Raw genomic sequence first — 22,974 nt, 5'->3', positions numbered from 1 at the left:
ATTGGAGAGTTTTTGTTTGAGGGAGATGTGAGTCATTAGTGTTCTTTTGAGGATTCTATGATTGATTTTCATGCCCTCATTGGTGATGTGAGGCTTTGTGAGACCATTGTTTCTCCTCCCCTTCCTCATGTCCCTTTCTCAAGGAAATTTGACCACATCTCCTACTATCCCATGTTCCTCCCTTCTTTTGTCAAGCAGCCTATTGAGGACCCTCTCTTGTTTGATGAGACTCTCCCTTTTCATCCTCCTATTATTGAGGAAATGGGTGGTTGTGCCACCCAAAAAGATTTTGAGGAGGTTTTGCCATTTTATTCTTTTCCTTATCTTCCTTATTTTTCTTCTTCTTTCTCTTCTTATTTTCTTGATTTTTCTTTTGATTTTTCTTCCTTCTTTTGGCATCTTCCTCCTCAGTTACGTGCAATAATCTTGTTGCACGTCCTCCTCCTGTCATTTGCCTACTTATTATCATATGAAATGTGTAGTAGTGCATTTGATAAGCTCTTGCGTTCGTTGCAATATTATTTGCTAGAGCGGTCTCGCTTGGACGTTAAACAAGCCTTTCTCGGGAAGTAACCCGAGGTTTTTATTGCTTTCATTTTCTTTCCTTTTTAGATTAGATTTTCTCTCATGGAAATGTTTGTGTGCTTTTTTTCTAGGTACATAACTTGATATACAACTATGCATTGGTTTGGATCAAGAATCAAGGAAGTTTGATGCCTATTTTTGCTAGCATATGGAAATCGAGACTCAATTTAAGAGAAAATTGGCTTTGAAAGGTTAAATTGGTACATTTGCGGGTGTTTACACCCACCAATATCCGGTAATATCTTTCCTATCTCTTTCTCTAATGGTTGGTGACTCGTTGGACTTGTGTTCGTTTGTTGGATTGATTTCTTTCTTTTCCCCTCCCATGGATTATTTTTGTTTATATTTGAGTATATTGTCTCACTTAAGCTTGGGGGGAGGGTATTCTATCATGCTTTGGTGGGATGTTGATTCATTTATGCCATGCACTTGAGTATATGCATTTCCATGTCTTTTCTTATATTTTGAAAAGTCCAAGAAGATTTTTGTTTACTTTCAAGGTAATTTTGGCAAAATGTGTTTTGTTTGTTCTTATTTTGGACATTCTATTTTGGGAATTGCATTCTTGAATGTTTTTCTTCCTAAGTGGTAAATGTGTGCACGGTTTGAGAGTGTCATTGGTTGACTCTAGGATACTATATGCTAAGGTAGTCGGGTTAAGAACTTTTAAGGGTCCATGAAGCCTTAGTTCAAGGGAATGTGGTAAGATGGAGTTGCTCTCTATAGTGGATTTGAAACCCTTGGTTGGTATTTGTTTGGTTATAATCCTTTGTGAGCTTCATTTTTTGTAGCCTTCATCACCTTGTTGAGCGGCTATTTAGGATCCTTGACTATGCATGTCTTAATCCTTGTTTTGACCTCTAGCTCCCAAGATCATGACCGAGCCACACTAGGGGAGGAAAAGGGCACCTTTTCTAATTTTTCTTTATCTTCTTTTTATTTTGTTACAAATTTGATTTTCTATTTTGCATCGACCTACTTGATAACCAATTTGAGCCTAAATTTTCCCTTTCTTGTCTTAACCACATTACAAACCCAATGGCCCATGTTTACCACCCCTTTTAGTTAGTGAAGCATTGGCATGTGAGGTTTGAGACTTGAGAGTGTTGATCATGAGCAAGAAAACTTTGTGAATTGGTTTAAGTAAGGTATTGAAAATTGAGCTTGAAAAGAAAATGCAAAAATATTTTGTGACTTCTTGAGTTTGTTTTTGAGAGTAAGCCACTCTTTTGCTTCACTTAGGAAATATCACCAAAATTTTTAAACTTTTACCCCGCTGTAGACACCCATTTGTGTCTCCCCAAAACCAAACCCGGTGATGAGTACCTTTCACGTCGAATCATAATCGAATGAAACGAAAGTGTGGAAAGTCTAGTGTTGCGGATAGTTTTAATTTCTTTTCTCTTCTCTCTGTTTTTGAAAACTTATTTTAAGAAAACAGCTAATCCAGTTTGTTTGGTCCATGATATGGGTCCAATAGTAGTGTAGTTGGATGGGGCTTGACAAGAGCTTTCCAATGATATATTATAAGCCCAATTCCGATGAATATTGAGGAAGTTATGGCCAATTTACCAAACTGGGCCGGTTTGAGCTTTATAGGCGGCCCAATGATCTAGGGGAGGGCCTAATATGATTTATCATTCCTAATGCAATTAGGAATGGTTTTAGTCTTCTAGATTCCTCTAGAAGGTTCTTTTCATTCCTAATTCAATTAGCATTAATAATTTGACTTTCGTTGACTTTTCATAGTTTTAATTAAAATCAAAGAGCATTTTCGAGGAAAATATACGATTTTATCCTCCAGTACGACAAACTTATCTGATTTTCGAAAACGCGTCAAAAACAGGTCTTGCGCCTGACTCCAGGCATTGGCGCCTGGCGCCATCCATTGGCGCCAGGCGGCAATTAGCTGGTTCTAGCGCCAGCTCTGTTTTTGGTGCGCCAATCTCGTTTTGCGTGCGCCAAGTGCTCTGTTTTGATATTTTATCTTTTTGGCTGATTTTTCTATAAATAATGTATTAAAAACTCCGTTTCATTCACCTACAATCAGTCTTCATTCGCAGTCATTAATTCCCTAATTCTCTCTTAATTCAATCATCCTTATTTCTCTTTTCTAAACTTGATTTTCACATACAAAATTCCGCATTCATAAGATCTAGAAACACCTAGCCATATTCGAAGTTGTCTTCGCCCTAGACGTGAAATGTTTAATTTCTGAGGGTTTGGTCCCAAATCTCTCTTTCCATTATTTAATTTAATTATTTGTTTATTATTTTCCTTGAAGTTACTAACATGTGTATTTTGTTATTAGAAAGAGGTACGGGGCATCAAAGTAAGTGCTTTAATTGATTAATTGATATTATGATGTAGAAATCATGTTTACATTGTTATTATGATATTCCTAGTATCATGTTTAGGGAAAAGGTTATAATATCAAATATGCTTATTATGATTCCTGCGATGCTTCCTATGTTCTTCCTAATATTTATGATTGTTAGTATCATGTTAGGGTTAAAGATTTGATTTTTATTGCTTAGTGACATGGTAGGGTTTGTTATTAATCTTGTTAGTATCATGCCTAGGATCTTGCTATTATTATGCTTTAATATTACCATAAATATGATTATGATTACAATTGTTGTAATTTATGATGGTTATGATTATGAATATTATTATTATTATTTTGATGATGATTTTTTTATTTATGATGATATTATTATTCATGATATTGATTATTTATTATTGTGTTGCTTGATATTTATTGTTATTGCTTGATCACACCTTTGATGCATGTTTAAGGGAATTAATACTTGTAATCACGCTTAATAAGATAATTAATAATCTTGTTTAGGGTTAATTTGATTATAATTCAAGTGATCACCAATAATAGTTTTGTTTGTGCATTAATATTCAACCAACATAGATAAACACATTTAGGGTTAATCCTATTGATTGCATGTTAGTCAGAAAGCGCACATAAATACGATCAGAATAAAGTAGAGGCCTATTATTAGGGCAGGTTCCATCTCTTTTAGGTTGGATTTGTACCTTCATCCTCGAACCCTTATTTGGTTCAAGACCTTATGGAGTTGACGATCTCTTGGATCGTTAAGGGGTGTAACCTTCACCTCGTGAACAGTTTACAAGTTCCTAAAACTTGTTGGCGACTCTTTTGCTCTATCTTCTTCCCTTTTGGACGCCACCGTACTTTTGTGTATGATCACAGTGGGGTTCAAGCTAGGGGTTTAACGCTTGAAATTTATTCCCCACACCCGCCTTAACCCTTAGCCTTACGTTACAACCCAATAAAAGACCCTTAGACTTTAGTGGGGTTGGGTCAAAGAACGGTGGAGGGAGATAGACTTCAAACCTATGGAGAGAGTATGCATAGTTGAGATGTCGGGATTACCTTCTCAAAGTTTTTCATTTCTTTATCTTTTTTCCGGTTCCTTCGTGGAACCATGAGAAACTAGCTTAAGGGTTGATTTGAAGCTAGTGGAGAGAACGCGGCCCGATTGGTTGGGGCTAGGGTGGATAGTGTCCCCATTAGTTCTCTATGCTTAGCATATGTTATGTTTTATTCAACCATTGATATCTTGGAACGTGCATACATTTGTCTATTTAGAAAGGTTTGCATTCATTGGTGCTTGTTCCTATCTCTCGTCCAAATATGAACTTTGTGCTTTCTTTCTCTTTTTATGTTTCTTTTTCTTTTTCCTTTTATTGCCTTGCCGTGGTTTTTGTTTAGAGTTGTGGGTTAAACTCTTAGGACACCCTCACGAGAGCACACTCGTCCTCTAGGGCGATCTAGGGGTTTAAAGGGCTTGTCTTTAGTTGCTAAAATTAACCGTGATTCCTACGAATGTGAGTTAGTGTACATTCTTGTCTCCTTTAGTGTCTTAGTTTTGCTTGAATAATTCACTCTCCTTCTCTCGTGTTTCATGTTAATTTTCTCGAGAACGAGCAAAAGGTAAGCTTGGGGGAGTTTGATAAGTGACTTTTATGTCACTTTTAGGGTGTTTATTGAGTCGTTTTCCGGCTTATTTTACGATAATTTAGCCCATTTTGTTCTTTATTTCTTATTTCTTTTATTTGCTTTTTTTTTTATCTTTATTTTGAGTATTTTAGTAGTTTTTATTAGTTTTTAGTTTATTTTTGTAGTTTTAGTTAATAATTTCCCGCTTCTCTCATTTTATTTATTTTCTTTTAGTTTTTAGTTTGTTTTATTTTATTTTATTTTATTTCATTTTATTTTATTATTTCTTTAGTTTTAGCATCGTATTTTACTTTATTTATCTTGTTTTATTTTATTTTATTTTATTTTAGTTTTTGTCCCTTTTTCTCTCGGTTTTCTTGGTTTGTGTAGGATTGTGCTCGGAGGTCCAAGGTTCGAGGTTCAATATTCATGTCTCAAGTTTTGAGTCATAAAGGGAGTCTCGAATTCAATATCAAACACGATTCCCCTGCTCCCATAAACCGCAACCATCACCACCTTCAGCCACCCTTAACAGCAGCCACTACCACCACCACGCAAACCACCAGCCTCCTACAGCAGCCCTGCTTTCCCCCAACAACACCAACAACAAAAGCAATAGCCACACACTCACCAAACCACCACCAATCTCACCCTACTTGCACCACCACAATCAACCACAGCAGCCCACCAATAACCCCAAATCTGCACATCTGAACAACCCTTTGGCGCACCACCTTCAGCCACTCAAACCCAGCACCTTAACTCCAATCCACAGCCACGCAAAACCGCCATCAATCACCACCACCATCACCCACCAATGCCGAAACAACCAACCCTCTGCTCCCTCACAACAATCCAGCCTTACCTCCTATTTCGCCACAAAAATCACTACCAATAGCCTCCACAACCACGCAATTCTCCCCTGTTCCACCACTTTCACCACACAAAACCGCAACCAACATCACCTGCCAATCCCTTGCTCCCATAAACCGCAGCCTCCTTCACCCACAATCAACCACCGCATCAATTCGACAACCACCAGCCCTTCACCCACAATCGACCACCAAATTCCAACCCAATTACTCACCAATTAAGCCACTCAATTCGCCCAACACACAAACTCACAGAGCAACCAATTCGCGGCCGCGCAACCCTTTCTGAAAGCGCACAAATTGGGGTCCAAAATAAGAGTCGAGGCAGAAGCTTTGCGCGACCTGTGCGCGACTTCTGTGCGGGCGCGCAATTGTGGGTCAATCACGAGCTTTTCACATGATTTTTATGAATATCGGACGGCCACGATTCCTTAAATTAATCCAAAGGCTGCGATGTGATGATGCTTGATGATGATTTTCGATGAACGGTGATGATTGTTTGCTGTTGATGATGGAGAATGTGAGCAGCCATATTCGAAAGGGAAGGAGAAAGGAGTCTGATTGTTTTTTTTTCGTGGGTTTTGGGGGGAATTTCGTGGGTTTTGGGTTTTTCTTTTCCTTTTCATTTTCTTTTCTTTTATTTTATTTTTAGTTTTGTTGTTTTTTGGTTTTTAGTTTAGTATTTTAATTGTTTTAGTTTAGTTTTATTTCTTTTTAATTTCTTTTATTTTGTTTTAGCTTGTATTATAAATACCCTCTTTGGGTTATTTTCAAATAAACTTTCAATCAACATTTTGATTTTAGATAGATTAGATTAGTTTAGTCTTTATTTTCTCTCTCTTAGGGTTAGTTTAGGAGTAGTGTAGAGAGAGAAAGCTTGGATTTCCATGGAGTTTTTGAGAGGTTGAAGAAGCAACTTTGTGAAACTTCTTCTCCTCTATTCAATGAGCATTTTCTAACTTTCTCTCATCTTTACTTCTTGCTTAATTCTTACTTTTTTCTTTTTGTTTATTGATTTGTGTAGATTAATTAGTTTATTTGTTTAATCTTATTTTTATTCTTATTTTACCTTGTTTTCCATGTCTTTCTTCATTATGTTAGCTTAGGTCTTGTTCTAGGGAATTGGATGAAGGTTATATTAATGAATTGAATGATTGATTGTGATTAGTATGAAATTGTTTCTTGATTATTGTGTATGGGTGATGCTTTTATGGATTAGAATCTTACTAGATAATCGATTCTGTGCTCTTAATTGTGCTTTCAATTAATTGTGCGAGAGTGAGTTGGTTGAGAGCCCTAAATTCTTCCATACCTTTGCTAGGCTAGTTGCACGAGAGTGAATTAGTTTAGTAGGATAATTAACATGCTTAATTGTGCGAGAGTGAGTTAAATGTGTTGATTGTTCCTAATCAAGGTCATTTTCATCTAATTGTATGATGTTATTGAATGTATAGATGTGATTGGATTCCACTTTCCCTAGTTTTAGTTATTTGTTCTTAGTTGTGTTTAGTTGATCCTCTCTCTATCTCTCAAGCTTTCCTACTAGTCTAGTTAGCATAAATTGATACACTTAGTCCTTTTGGGTTCGACCCTTTACTTGCCACTAACTAGTTTAGTGTAATTTTAGGTATTATAAATTTCTAATTTGGTTAGGGTTAGTAGTCCCAACGACCTACTTTTAACTCTGATCAATAGGATGGCTTTTACGGGTGTTAGAAGGCCCATTTACTGAGTTTAACTGCAGTTATCGTAGCCCGCAAGTATGGGTGGCATTCGATTTTCGTGTTTTGCCTTATCGGCAGTCGCTATGCTGCTGAAATTGGTCTATAACACGTATATTAGCTTAGTTTTAGAAAGAAAATAAACTAATAAAGAAACCTTATCCAATCATAGCATGAACTCGCCTCTATTTGTCGATGCTGAGGAGATCCTAGAAGGTCCTGACGAGGCGTTCCGTCCTCATGAGGAGGTTCGCGAGCGACGCGTCGTAGCCGATCGACATCGCCAGGAGGATCTGGTTAAGAAGGCTCCTCCCTACTGGGACCCTAGGGTCCTTAAGTGGGACCTACACCATCATGTCTTGATTAGAGGGTGGCGCGGCATCGTGAGTTCTTTGCGCCTTCGTTTTTTCTCCTTTTCAAACCATAATCGTTTTTTTATTCTTTTTACTTTTCCTTAGAGTGAGCCTAGCATGCGTCGATTCTAGTGACCTGCAAGCCTATTTTGAGAGTTTTCCCAAGGTGGCAAAAGAGGTTGTAGAGCTTTCGGGGATTAGCCCCGAGCTGGCGGCTCTTCGAGATTTATCGAGTCGGCTTGCGTCGTCTAATTTCCTCTGTGGATTGCTGGAGTTTTGGTGGGATTCCACCAACACTTTCCACTTTCCAGGGGAGAGATGACGGTTACCCCTTTCGATTTCTATATTATTACGGGTTTTCCTTTTGGAGGCGAGCCCGTAGCCATAGATATCGTTAAGGGGTCAGGCGAGAGACCGTGTGACCTTGTGGGAGACCGTCTCGCGGCGGCCCTTCACGTGTACGCGCAGTCTTGTTCGTATTCGGTTATTGTCGATGAGTTGTCGGTCGACGAGCTTGATCAGAAGTGTACACCTGAGAAGTTGGCTCGGATATACATTGCTCACGTTCTTTCTGTCACTATCTTGAGTGATCGCGGAGAACGTTTCTATATTGGGTAACTTATTTGCCCTAGTGATTTGGGGCAAGTAGGTAACCTAAGTTGGGCGGAGGTGTCGTATGCCCGTATGCTTACAGCTATGGGCAAGGCGACCCTGGTGATGGATTCTGCGGCAGCTACTGAGGTGCCTCGGATCTCCATTACGTGGCACCGTCGTATCCTTGAGGTACGTACTTTAAGTTTCTTTCAATCATTATATTTGCTTTTCCCCTTTGAGGTTATCATTTTTTGGTTTTCTTTTAGGCCTAGGGATACTTGTACCTGCCTTTCTTATCCCCCAGGATGCTTGGGGCTGCTTGTTTTCCTATCGGCCATCGACTGGTCATAATTAAGAAGAGACGAGCGACTTTAGTCGGTGACTTTCGCCAGAGGATCCTTTCGACGACTCGTGCGTCGGTGAGTATTTCAACCACATGTGCATCTTTTGATTTTTTTTGTTTATTTTCTGATGATTTTTCATGTGGCTGTGTTTATAGATCGACCTCTGTCCTTGGAGTTCTATCGTTGGAGTCCCTAAGGCTGTTTGGTCAGGCATTATTTATTGTCGTTTCCGGGCCCTTTATCAGGGATTTCCAGTCCTCTAGAGGACATACGCTTGGTTTTTAGGCGAGCTTGTTCTCGGGCAGTCTTTATTCGAGAAGCCAAGGGTTCCTGCGGATCCTCCAATCCGGATATTATGTTTGGATATGCTGTCTACCGAGGATCGAGCTCAGGCCATCCTTGGTTATTCAGCGGAGCAGCTGGTGCTGCCGGATGCATCTTATCCGACTTTCATTGCATCCAGGCTGACTCTTTTCCCAGCTTCTGTTCCGGTTAGTACTTTAACTCTCTCTTGTTATTTATATTTTATTTTTTTGAAACCTTGACCCTTTTATTGTATTTTTAGCGGGTTGAGCTAGGTTATTGGGTGCCTCCTATGACGGAGATCACGTATACCGATGTTGTTTGGTCGGTAATTTGTGAGATCCTTACAACAGCGGAGGATGAGGAGGGGATAGTGTTTTTTTTCTGAGACGGTTGAGTCGGTATGTTCCTTTTGTATATGTATTAATATGTTTTTTTCATATACATTTGTTTTCTAATTGTCCTTGTATTTTGGAACATGTTTCGCGAGAGACCGTGATCGGCATGGTGAGGACGTTGCGTGCTTTCCGAGCTGCTTATCGGAGAGCTCTCATCACCAAGTCATGCCGTGATCATTGGATGGCCGCGATAAGTTTTATTATATTTTTTTAACGAAGTTATCACACATTTTATGTATTAACCTTCGTTTGGATTTCGCAGGATGTGCAGCAGCTGTCTGGGAGTCGCTGAGCATCCTCGCCTCCTTTGTACACATTTTTTTTGTTTATGAAACAAACGTACATTTTATATTATTTTTATTATTTTTTGTTGTACATATGACACATTTTTTGTATATACATGTCATTATTATTTTACTATGTTTCCATGCGTACATTTTTTTATATATATAAACAAAACAAAAAATAAAAAATTTTCCGTGGGAGGGAAGGGTTTTCGACTTACCCCCCTCGAAAAAATAACAAAAAGAGACACAGGAAAGAGAAAAAAAAGGAGAGCGAAGTGGAAAGGGAAAGGAAAAGAATAGAATAAAAATAAAAATAAAATAAAATAAAAAAAGGAAAATAAGAAAGAAACAAATAATAAAGAGAAAAAAGAGTTACAAGAATTAGCAAAAGGCAAGCGTATAATTAGTCTTAAGATTTTGTCATTATGTAGTCCAAAATAAGGAAATAAATCTAGTTCACATGTCGCGATTGTCCAGACACGCGCAACTGGATGAGTTGTTCGCGACTGTCGCACGCATGTAAATTGGTGGCGCGCGGATGGCGCGCGTAACACATGAGTTGCGCGCGCCACCTGCCGGTGAACTTTCCTTTGAGCGAAAATTGCAGAAATTTTGCCCTCCTTGGGTCTATTTAAAAGTGGTTTCGTGTAGGGTTTTGATCATCTGACATTGATTCGCTTAATGATATCATAAGAAACTAAAAAAAATTAATCTCTCTCAAATCTCTCTTCTTTTTTTTTTTTTGAATTGAACAATGGTGAAAACCTTTGAACAACATTTGAAGCAATGAGTCACTTCCCTCTCTACCAAGGACGAACTAGCTTTCAAAATTTACAACCTAGACCCTCTATTGAGTTACATGCAACTCCTGATGAATTTTGATTTTCTTCATACCGCCGTCAATCATTGGGACTCTAACCACCGTCTTTTCTTGTTTAAAGGGGACGAAATTGTCCCACTACTTGGTGAGTTTGAGGCCTTGCTAAGCTTCCCTGCAAATACTCTCCCCATGACCTATGCGCCTACCTTGTCGGATCCCAAATCTATATTCCAAAGATATTTTGGTTTGTCTGACAATGACATGACTAACATTGGAACTGAAGAAGGCGTGAATTTGATCCAATTTATTGAACACTTCGTCGCCCCTCGTGACAACATGACTAAACAACGCTTTAAAATTTGTGCTTTATGTTATTGTCTTGTTGTTAATTGTTTACTTAGGACAGGTAAAGAGTATGGAGATTATTCCATGGTGTCCATAGTAGAGAAAATAAAGGGATGTCATTCATCTGCTCCTTTGGCTTTGTAGAAACTTTTCTATGCTTGTATCGCCTTAGAGGAGACCCTAACGAAAACGGTTTCATGGGAAGTTCACTCCTATTAAATGTATGTTTTTTCGTCGTATAGCAGCTTAAGCTCTGAAGTTGCGCAGGCATGACAAGCGCAATCTTCTGCGATGCGCGCGCAAGTGATTTTGATGCGCGCGCCACCTGCTTGTGTAAAATTGCAATTAATTTTTTCTCTTTTTTTTCACATTTGGCTCATGGAGCGTATGCGATTTGTTGATCAGCCACAAAACCTTGATGCTAATGGAGTAAGGACATTCCCTGGACGTCAAATTCTCTACAAGCACAAGAATGAAAAAGAATGGACGTCGTTTTTCTGTCACGGGGTTCCTAACATACGCTTTGTGATTCCTTCGTGGAACATAAGTAGTATGGTTGGAAATAGTTTTAATTACCCTTAAATTAGGCTTCTAAGCCTATCTAGTACTACATATATCTTTCCTTGCAGGGTGATAAGACAATACGGGAAGAAACAAATTATTTCCTCGCAAGATTGTGATACCCCAAAAGATGTGATCCTTAAACCCGAACGAATTGCTCGTTGGATGGAATATTGGTCAAGTCCCCCTAGATGGGTAATACAAAATCCTAGTGCGGGTATTGTATTATCTTCCTTTTACAAGGCTTGGATGAATGCGACGGCTAAGGAAGAATTAAACAAGGCTCGATCACAACATCAAGCCGCCACGGCTCGCAATCCAACTAAGCCTTTGATGCATTCGGCCACCACTACTCCTCCTAGTTGTCAAAACAAAGGAGTGTGAAGAAAATTGGACTTCTCATCTCCTAAGGCTCATTCGAAGGAACCAAAGAGAAAGGCTCCTCCTAAACATGCGCAACAAGGGGTGAAAATTAAAGAACCTTCACCAAATACTCGCAAGAAGGCTCCAATTGTTAAAGGAAAAGGAAAACAGGTTGCAAGGGCCACAATCCCTAAATTGAAGAACGATGTTTGGGTGAAAAAGAAGAATGAAGAGGAAAGCTCTAAAGTTTCTGAAAATACTGCGATGGAAACTACTCCTCCATCATCCGTGACAATCGAGGACGTAGTAAAACCTTAGAGTGTAACACAATCTTGTCATTAGTTTAATTTGAATAAAGTATAATCACTACTATGTTTTTTTTATTATTATTATTTATCATCTAGTTTACTAATGTTTTTTTTTTTGAATTTTAAATGAAATAAAATGAGCTTTATATATTTTTTTTTATTTTGATTTGACCGAATCATAAAGATTGCCTACGTATTCGTATTACGAAATCAAGTCTTTGCGTAGTTCTTTGCAATTATTATATATATATTTTTATATCTCTTTAATCTCTTACGTAGAAATTAAATAAAAAAATTAATCAAAATTTGTTTAGACAAAGCTTAAATCAAAGTTTAATTTTTATTTTTATTTTTCGAGTATATGTTATTTTCGAGAAACACCCTCTTTTTATCGTAAGTAAAAGTTGTAACTTTAATCAAGCGTAAAAATTATGGGTACGCAGTTCGTCATCAGATGGTGCACGCAACATCGTAGGTTGCGCAAGCTTGTCGCGTGCAACTAGACTTGTTGCACGTGACATCCACGTGCAACCATTCTAGTTGCGCGCGACACCTGTAATACGAGTGTTAATTTTTTTTATTTTCTGCATTATTCCCCCCCCCCCCCATGTGTGAAGAGTTCTTCGTGATGTTCGAATAAATCTGAACACTTAGAATGGTCTATTATTTTTAAATTACCCCCCCCCCAAGTGTTATGTATTTCACCGTATTATTTGGTAAAGTGCATAACACTTAGAATCTTTCAATTGAATGCTAAAAATGATTTGTTTAATGAATGAATGACTTTATCCGGATTTCATATGTAATATTTTTTAAGTCGATCAATGTTTATTAATTGGCGAATTTCATCACCTCCAATATCCAATAATCTGAAGGCTCCTCCTGATAGGATTTCAATTACGCGGTAGGGACCTATCCAATTAGGCTTGAAATTCTCCCTTGGATCGTTTGGTGGACCCCGAACTTCCTTTAGTACAAAGTCACCATCTTTGATATTTCTGGGTCGTAACCTTTTGTTAAAATGACGCGCAATGCGTTGTTGGTAGACTTATACATGATGCAAAGCTCTTAATCATCGTTCATCGAGGAATAAAAGCTCTTCATACCTCGCTCTTACCCATTCAGCTTTTGGTAGCTTACTTTTGAGTACAATGCGTAGGGATGGTATTTCCAGTTCGACTAGTTGAACTGCGTCCATTCAAAACACTAAGGAATATGGAGGTACTCCTATTGATGTTCGTATGGACATACTATAACCCCATAGTGCGAAGTGTAGTTTATTCGGCCAATCTTTATAATTTTCTGCAATTTTATTAATGATGACTGTTATGTTTTTATTTGCGATTCTACAACTCCATTCATTTGAGGTATATATGGTGATGAGTGATGATGTTTTACTTTATAACGAGTTAAGAGGGTCTCGACTTTAGCTTTGAATTGGGATCCCTGATCACTAATTAGTTCATGTGGAACTCCATATCTACAAAATATGTTTTGTTCGAGAAACTTTGCAACATGTTTAGAAGTGATATTTACGTAAGAAGCAGCCTCAATCCACTTGCTAAAGTAGTCGATTGCTACTAATACATACCCGTGTCCTCCTGCTCCTGTAAGAGAAAGTTTACCAATTATGTCAATTCCCCAAGTTGAAAAAGGCCAAGGGGAAGTGATATTGTATAGTTTGGATGGTGAAAGGTGTTGTAAATTAACAAACATTTGGCACTCTGGACATTTTTTAACATATTGTATGCAATCATGTTCCATAATGGACCAGTAGTACCCTTGTCGTGAAATTATTTTTGCAAGCATTTTACCATTCATGTGAGGTCCACAAAAACCTTTGTGAGTATTCTCCATAAGGCGTGTGGTTTCAGGTTGGTGTATACACAATAAACTTTGACCACTAGGTCCTTTTTTGCATAATTAACTATTTAATAGACCGTATTGGGCCGCAAGTGTTCTCAAGGCTCGTTGGTCTTTCGATAAAGTATTTTTAGGATATGTGCCATGGATAATATATTGGAGGATATGATCATACCAAGGGTTGTCTCCTTCAATGTCATTTATTTCCTCTATTGCGTTGCAATATGCAGGTTCTTCTCTTTTATCAACGTGTAATGGCATCATATTTCAGTGATCTGGAATGTTGATCATTGAGGCTAATTTTGCTAGCGCATCGGCAAATTAATTATCATCCCTTAGGAGATATTTAAAATGAATATGTTCAAATTGCTCGATGAGTTGCTCTAGGTGTGCTTGGTATAATATCATTGTGAATTTCTTTATTTTCCATTTTTTCAGTATATGATTTATAATCAAACTTGAATCTCCATATACCTGTAATTTTTGCACACCTATGCTAGCTGCTGCTTCTAATCCAATAATTCACGCTCCGCATTACGCGACATTATTAGTAACCTCATAGTCTAATTTGACAGAGATTAGAGTATGTGCTCCCTTTGGACTTATAAGTAACACTCCTACGCCACATTCTTTTTTATTGGACGCACCGTCAAAGTACATTACCCATTTGTCATCTTGTGTCATGAGAATCTCTTTATCCGGAAGATGAGTAGTTTCTGATGACTTGTTTAAATTGGATGTTAAGCTAAAAAATCGGAAATTACTTTCCCTTTATTGATTTTTCAGGAATATATTTTAGCTCAAATTCGGCCAACATTACTAACCACTTGGATATTCTTCATTGTATAGGTGGTTGTTCAAACAAATACTTTATCGGATTTTGTTGAGAAATCACATGAGTAGTGTGTGGAAGCATATATTGTTGTAGTTTTTTAGTTGCCCACACTAATGCTAAACTTGTTTTTTCCAAGGTGATATATTTAGTTTCATATTGGATGAATTTTTTACTTATCTAATATATTGCACGCTTAACTTTTTCTACCTCTTGTGCTAACATGGCGCCTGTGGTCATGTTTGTAACTGTGATGTTTAGCCTAAGAGGTAGTTTGGGTACTAGTGGTGCTAAAATTGGTTGACTTTTGAGATAATCTTTGATTTTCTCAAAGGCCTTTTGGCATTGATTGTCCCATTCATGTTTTTCTTCTTTTTAAAATTTTTTAAATATTGGCTCACAAGTCATAGTCAATTTGTTGATAAACCGACTAATGTATTGTAGTTTGCCAAAGAACCCCCTACTTTCTTTTTCTGTTTGAGGGGAAGGGATATCAACGATTGCCTTTATTTTAGAGAGTTCGATCTCAATACCACGTGTGCTTACTACGTATCCGAGTAACTTGCCGGAAGTTACTCCGAAGACGCATTTTTGTGGATTCAATCGCATTTTGTATTCTTTTATGCGAGGGAAAAATTTGCGTAAAGCTTTTATATGTCCCATTCTATCTTTTAACTTTACGATTATATCATCCACATATACTTCTATTTCTTTATGCATCATATCATGCAAGAGAGTCGTAGCCGTTCTTTGGTACGTAGCTCCTGCATTTTTTAAACCAAATGGCATGACTGTGTAGCAATACGTACCCCAAGGGGTGATAAAGCATGTTTTTTCTTTGTCTTCTTTTGCCATTAAAATTTGGTTGTAACCTGCGTATCCATCAATAAAGAATAACATCGCATGTTCAGCCGTGTTATCTACCAATATATCAATATGTGGTAGAGGAAAATCGTCTTTAGGGCTAGCCTTATTAAGGTACCTAAAGTCGACACACATGCGAACTTGTCCATCCTTTTTAGGGACTGCGACGATGTTCGCTACCCATTTTAGGTAATTACATACGCGAATGAAACCTGCGTCTAATTGCTTTTTTACTTCTTCTTTTATTTTCAAAGCGACATCAGGTTTCATTCGTCGAAGTTTTTGTTTTACTGGTTTAGAGGTAGGGTTCAAGGGAATGGTATGCTCTGCAACTTCCCTATCTATTCTAGGCATGTCCCAGTATGACGAAGCGAACACGTCTTTAAATTCTTTGAGCGTTGATATGAGGGTCGATCGCTCTTCCGGATTTAGAAATAAGCCAATTTAGACTTTTCTTTTGTTTTCATTATTAGTTCTTATATTGACCTGTTCGGTTTCTTAAATTATAGGGTTTTTTTGTTCTCGTTCATTTAATAGTTCAACCAATTTATTAATATTATCATATTCATTAGATTGATTGTTAATTATAACATTCAAAAGACTCAAGAGAAGGCATATACTCGGAAATAGAGCTCATATTATCAAAATTCAAAAGAGAGTACATCAAGAGAAGAATCCTTTTTGGGATCTTTGACCTTAGAACTAGAAAATAAAGTTCAATAATGGCCACAAGGCCTAAATTTTCAGCTTCCCTAGAGTCTATACTAAATTCTTTGTCCGATTCTTCAAACATCTTCCCTTCACCTGTGACGATTTCCAAATTATCGCCTTTGTGATTGGTCCATTTGAAAGACTTCTTCCATCCATGCTCAAAGGTTTCATTAGAACGGGTGATCAACGAGGTTTGGTCAAAAAGCTTCATCTTGAATGGCATTTTGATTAGTCATTATAGCGACATGATTTTGCTCTAGTCCAAATAGCAAGTTGAATGCTTGCCCATCATAGCACCCTGGAGTTTGGTGTTTTGATTCAACGATTTTAAGATCGTCATTCAAGAAGTAGCAATCGTGAAATATTTCGAATCCAGGCTTCTTGATTCCTTCCAGAACTAGTGGTTCTGGAAAGTCATAACAAGGGTAATCTTCTCCCTCCAATGAATTGTCCATTAAGGGTTTGTTGGTAAGATGGGAGCAAAGTGATTATCCCCTTTTTATTGTTGTCTTTACGTGCTTTGTATTTAGCATCGTGAGACTCTAGTTCTTCCTTGGTTGGTTTGTATCCCAATCTAAAGGAAAGTCTTTTCTTTGGGATAGGGAGTAAAAGAGATTTCTTCATTCCTATTCCTAAAGGCATCCTATGAAAGTAACTACTCTTAAACAAGATGTTGTTTACTATCCAGGTTGAGTATGGATCAAGCTTGAATGATTCTTCAAGGCTCTCTTCCATTTAGATTGTGTAGATTGGCTCGGCGGCAAATCCCCACATGTCCTCTTCATCATTATCATGGTTTATTTCCAAAAGTGATTGGCCATTTATAACTATTTTGAGTGGAGAAGCATGTATAGTCATAGGAAGCCCTTGATAGTTCAACCTAATCATTTGATGAAGTGTGGATGGTATTGCACCTAGCTCATGTATCCAAGGACGTCCAAGTAGAAGGTTGAATGTAGGTTTAATGTCCATAACGTGGAATTTAACCATCTTTTAAATTAGGCCTTTGTTGATTGGTAGCTTAACAGTTCCACACACCAATCTTCTCGAGTTCTCGTAGGCCTTAATGCTTTGTGTTGTTGAATAAAAATCTTTTTCTGGATTAAGGCCTAGATATTTTGCTGTTTGTAATGGGCACACATTTACCGCCGACCCATTGTCTACTAAAGTAAGAGGGCTATTGTATCTCTTGCACCCCACAGGTAGGTATAATGCATTGTTGTGGGTAGTGTCTTTTGAAGGCAAATAATTAATCATTAGTGAAAATGATTGATTAGTCGGATTTCTTGCTAGTAAGCAAGCTAACGAGATCCTGAGGGGTTGTGTTTGTGCTTACAGACAAAGCCGTTAGAGCGTTCATAAGAGAATTCCGATGTTCATTAGAGGTACATAGGAGTTCCCAAATACTAACATTCGCCTTGGATTGGCGAAGTTGTTTAACCAATGGATCTTTCACCTCTAGTGGAGGTGGTATTGGATTTTTTACTTAACCTTGGAATTGATTTTGTGTGGTCGGAGATCCATTTGGTGGTGCTTGGTAAACTCGCCCAGAACGAGTTAGATGATCTATCTCATTTGGGTTAGTTGTAGGACTCATGAACCAACTTTCTTCTAGAGGCTTTGAAGGTGCCTCCATTTCAAGATGTTCCATGAGTTGTGTTTGATGTCATTTTTCATCCAAGGAGAGATTTGATAAGTCTTGTGACTTCTCCAAGAAATGATCCCAATGAAGCACTCTATTTGTCTCATTTTCTAAACAAGATGGAGGTGGGACGGTGGCATACATAGAGACATATAAGTCTTGAAAGTCGTCATCCCATAGTCCACTGTAATCCCCTGTATTTTAAAACATTTTATAAATGAAATTTTATTTTATTTATAATATTTATTTGTATTTTTCCGTAATTTAATTTTAAAAGTTTCAAATTATTAATTTGGGTCAAAAAAATAAATTATTTTAGCACAAACTATTTTATGAACCTATATCCTACAATCCATAATCATAAAAACAAAGCCTAACCCATTTATTTATTTAATTGGTTCATTATTTTCATCAGGCCAAATTCTACCCTACAATTATCTACTATAAATATCCCATGAATCCCAAAAAATTTCCCACACAAAAAGTTTAGTCTTATTTTCTTTCTCCTTTGTTTAATTAATTTGTGTAATTATAATTATTGATTTACGGGTTTTGATTTTATTGTTTAGAATTAATTTAATTAGTATCAAATTGTATTTTGATGATTAAACTTTATAATTTCAGATTTTATAAATGTCACAATTTTCGGATTTTGTAATTTCTTTTTAACCTAGGGTTTTTAATTATTAAAATCATGATTTTAGGGTTTTTATGAACAATTGATTTAGGGCTTTTATAGTAATGATGAGTTGAATTTTTGGTGATTATAACTACTGATTAGTGTAACTTAATTCCAGATTATTTCGAACACGTAAATTCGTGTTTTAATTTTTAGATTTCCGTTCGTTAATATTAATCCCGTTTTAATCCCGACCAGGTTCTGAATTCATCCGATTTTGATACAAAACGTAGTGTTTTCCATGCGGAAATAACGTTTTAAGAAAGACTCACTACCATTGGTAGTGAGCACCACCCTATCGTGGCCAAATTCAGTCTCTAAATATGATTTTCGGGCAGTTTTTAATTTTTAACGAAGTTTTTTTTTATGCTTAAAATTTTATCCTTGAGTTTGATTAATGAAACTAATTATGTTTAAAATAAATTAAGCATAGATATAAGTTTTTATTAAAGTTTTAAGAGGTTTTTCATCATGATATATTGTTGGAAATTACTTGAATTGGGTTAGTAATATTAATTGTTGGTTGTTTTTTAGGATGTGATTATTTCCTATGAGACTTTTAATTGAGTATAAAAGTGATGTGTTCATAAAGTTTTGAAGGGTTTTTAATTAATCTAAAATGCTGGAAATGGTTTCTAAGTACTACTTTTCAGATTTTTATTAAACTTTAAACTTGATGTAATTTCATGTATAATAGTGTATTTTAAGGTTTTTATGAAGAAAATTTAAAGAACTATATATAAGCCTTTAATTTTAACTAAAGGGAAGGTTTTAAAGTGTTGTTTAATTGGATTTTGAAGGTTTTTAAATAAGTTAGTATTGCTGTAAATTTAATTGCCTGGGTATTTATTAAATTCTTGTTGTTTTGTTTAGGGGAGAACTTTATAGAAGGTTATTTCTAGTTAGTAAAGTGACATACCAACTCGTATATTCAAGGTACGTTTGAGTTATGAAACCTTTCTTTTAGGTGCATGTTTAAGGACGGATCGAAAACTTAGTATCATGTATAGGGATGACTGGGTTAAATTGTTTGGTTATACATTTTGAATTTTCGTATGACATGCACTATTCTATATTGCAAGTATTGTTTATGCTCTAATTATGCAAGGTGCGCTTAGAGGCAAAGGTATGTGATTGGTGAAATGATTAATTTATTACTCATTCATGATTATGGAAACAAAATGAGTAAAGGAAGAATTTAAGTCTTATATGACGAGGTTAAGTTTGTGGGGTGCCTTATGCACTCAAGGTGTTTATACACCGAGGTAGTTAAAGGATTTAATAATAAATGTTGCTTGTCACTAATAAATCAAGAATTGAATTTGAAAGTTTGCTTTACTTGATTGAACTGATAATGGATTGATTGTGTTGTTTGCAAATGAGTCATCACCAAGTCTAAATTTGTAAATCACGTAAAGTGCAAGATGGATGAGCAATAAAACTCTAGATTTGTGCACATCTAGAATAATGACAATCAAGGGTTGGGGTACACGGGGTACTAGCCGTGCAATTTTCTCGAGGGCATCTGATCTAAGAGTCTCTTATTTCAAATACTTTTCAAAACTAGGAGTTAGATGAGATCTCATACTAGCTACGGTCACGGAGTCGCGCCCGTGGTCGTTGGATGTTTATTGATGTTTCCAAAAGGAGGCATGGGGTTTTCTTTTATTGATGTTCCAAATGGAGCATGGGATGGACAACCTTGTCTATTGCTTAATCCAATGAATAAAATGAAATAATTTACCTATTATTAATTAGTGGAGTCTTAGTAATGTTAACAGTTGAGTCATGTGTTTGAGTTTAAAATTAAATTGTATTCGATGATTGATTGTTGGTAGCATGCTAGGAATTTCATATTATTTTTCGTAGATTGTGTGTACTCAGCTTTGCTGATTGGGTGATTTTGTGTGTTTTTTCTTTGGTCATGGCCTTCGCCTTTCAATGACCCTGTAATGATCCAATCTTTACACTTGTAATATTGGGGAGCAGACTCATCATAGGTGTTTACATAGTTTGGACTTGCGTCAAGGTGGTGGGATTTTGAGTGGAGAGTTGGTTATTGTTCGTAGTTTATTTCTTTTCATAAGTTTTAATTTTTTTAAACTCTGGTTTTTTTTATTTACTACTTTTGTGGGGTTTTGAATAAGGGTCGTAATGGTTCCAGCTTGTATCACTTAATTTGGTTTTATTTGTTGGTTTTGGTACTTATTTATAACTAATTTAGTTTTCCGCTGCTAATATTTAATGTAGCCTTAACGTTTGAACACGTGGCGGTAGCACGCCAGTAATTCCCTTGGATTTTGTTCAGGGTATTTACAGGTTTTAAGAGAGAATTATTGGGGTGTTACAAAGTGGTATCTGGGAGATTAGGTTCGATTTAATTACCACTAAAGTCAATTCAAAGTTTTTAGGCGCCTATTATTTTAAATCTAACGATTCTGGGTTTTATTACTTGATTTAAAGTTAAACTTTTATTTTAGAAAATTATTTTACTTAAAATAAATTAATTTATCATTTTATTTAAAATAATAAGTATGTATTTATACATATAATTAAATTATTGTATAAAATAATTATATGAATTTAACTATTCACACTACTACATTTTTTATCTATTGCAACCCTAAAATCCGTTGTATTAGGCATCCAATTCCGTTGCATTAGGCCGAATGCCACGGCCATATACCGTGACATCTGCTGGCGTTGCAATAGGTCTAATGCCACGGCACATGACACCTAATGCCACGACATCATTGATCCATTGCGTTAGATCAATACCTGATGCAACGACAATATTATTGCCGTGGCAATAGCTATAATACCTAATGCCACGGTTTCCTATACCTAATGCCACGGTTCATATACCCTAATTCCACGGTGCATATACCAAATGCCAATAATAATAATAATAATTTATTATTATTATTATTATTATTATTACACATGAATCTATATAAATGTATCAAAATAAAGGAAATTTTCATTGAAATTTAAAAATTAAGAGTATATTTATACAATTTCGCAATAAGAAAAATTTAGTTACATATTCAAATATCACTTAAAACTACATGTTTATTCTTCAAAAAATGATTTTGACATTGTTAGAAAAACTAAATTACAAATTCAAAAATCTTCAACTACGCCCAAAATTCTTCTAGCGGGCTCTCCACCTATGTTTACATCAGAGAAGACTCGTACTACTTTAGCCTGCTTAAACTTGATCAAAATGTAACAATATCTAACAACTAGATCAGCATGAAGGTAAATGAATATTTGCAAATAACCCGATCTGCATTTAATACAAGAAGATAGTGCATGTCAATATATCACATACCTATTCAATACAATAAAAAGCAGAGAGGGAAGTAGGTTTGAGTAGTGAGATAGATGACTAAACAAGCCTAGAAGATAGAAATGAGGTCCTAAATCGATCACAATAATCTTCTTGTGGTTCTTTTGTGATTTAATTGATGCTCATAACACAACAATACATATATAGTAGAAAATCAACCTTGATTTCAACCTCTACACAACAAAAATGCAAAATCATAAATATAAAAAACTCCATCCTCTTTAAAAATTAATTCCAACTACAGAAAGAGAAAAAAGACAATCAAAGACTTACATCATAAGCCTTAGAAAGCACAACTTGAATTTAACTTCAATTTCCTTGATTGTGGTGTTTTTCAATCTAATTTCCTTCCTCTGAGGAGATAATAGATGAGCTTGGGCCCCGAGTGAACCCACTCTTTGACTTGTGATTTGGTGTTGTTAGCTTCCTCCTCCGAGCTTTTCATCACCTGAATTATACAATATCCTCCAAGCTGCTAAACAGCTTCTTAAATTACTATCATACAATTGACCATTGCATTTTTATAAACAATCAACTAAAAAAAAATAGACACTTCAGGAGTTAAACTTGGCTTACTTTAATAAACAACCACTACAATTATGATGAAATTGGAAAAGAATTATAAATGCAGACAAGAAACACCATAAGAAGATAAGGCAAACACACCTACTCTAAACAATTGAAAACTAACTCCCAAGCAAAAGCTAAGCGTTATGTATTCTACTTCATACACACATATAACAAAAACAAGTTCAAATCTCTCACAAAGACAAAATCAATCTCATTTAATATACTTTCATGGCTAGATATATAGTTAGCCTAGATAGCTAAAAATAAAAAGTTCTACTGAGTGTATTTCTCTAAGCCCAACAGTGAAGATACAACAAAAACATGTCAATTGACTTTTAATGAATAAAAGATATCCTAGCTTAGATACTTTCAAACAACTACTAAACAGACACATCAAAAGCCAAAAATAAGCAAAGCCATGCTAAGTTTATCAAAACCAGTCAATCAATAAAAAAGAATAAACAAAATTATATAATAACAACAAAAGCTTGATTGTTAATATGCTTTGAGTTCCATGATCCAGATTTTACCAAGAATTGTTATTCATTAGCTACTTTTGCGGTGTGTTATTCATTAGTCAAATTGTTATTTGACTCTGTGATTAAGATTGTAATATAGTTGTTCATGAACA

The sequence above is a fragment of the Chenopodium album genome, chromosome 1 (genome assembly GCF_948465745.1).
Source record: "Chenopodium album chromosome 1, dcCheAlbu1.1, whole genome shotgun sequence".
Classification (NCBI taxonomy): Eukaryota; Viridiplantae; Streptophyta; class Magnoliopsida; order Caryophyllales; family Amaranthaceae; genus Chenopodium; species Chenopodium album.
Note: the sequence above shows the minus strand (reverse complement) of the source record.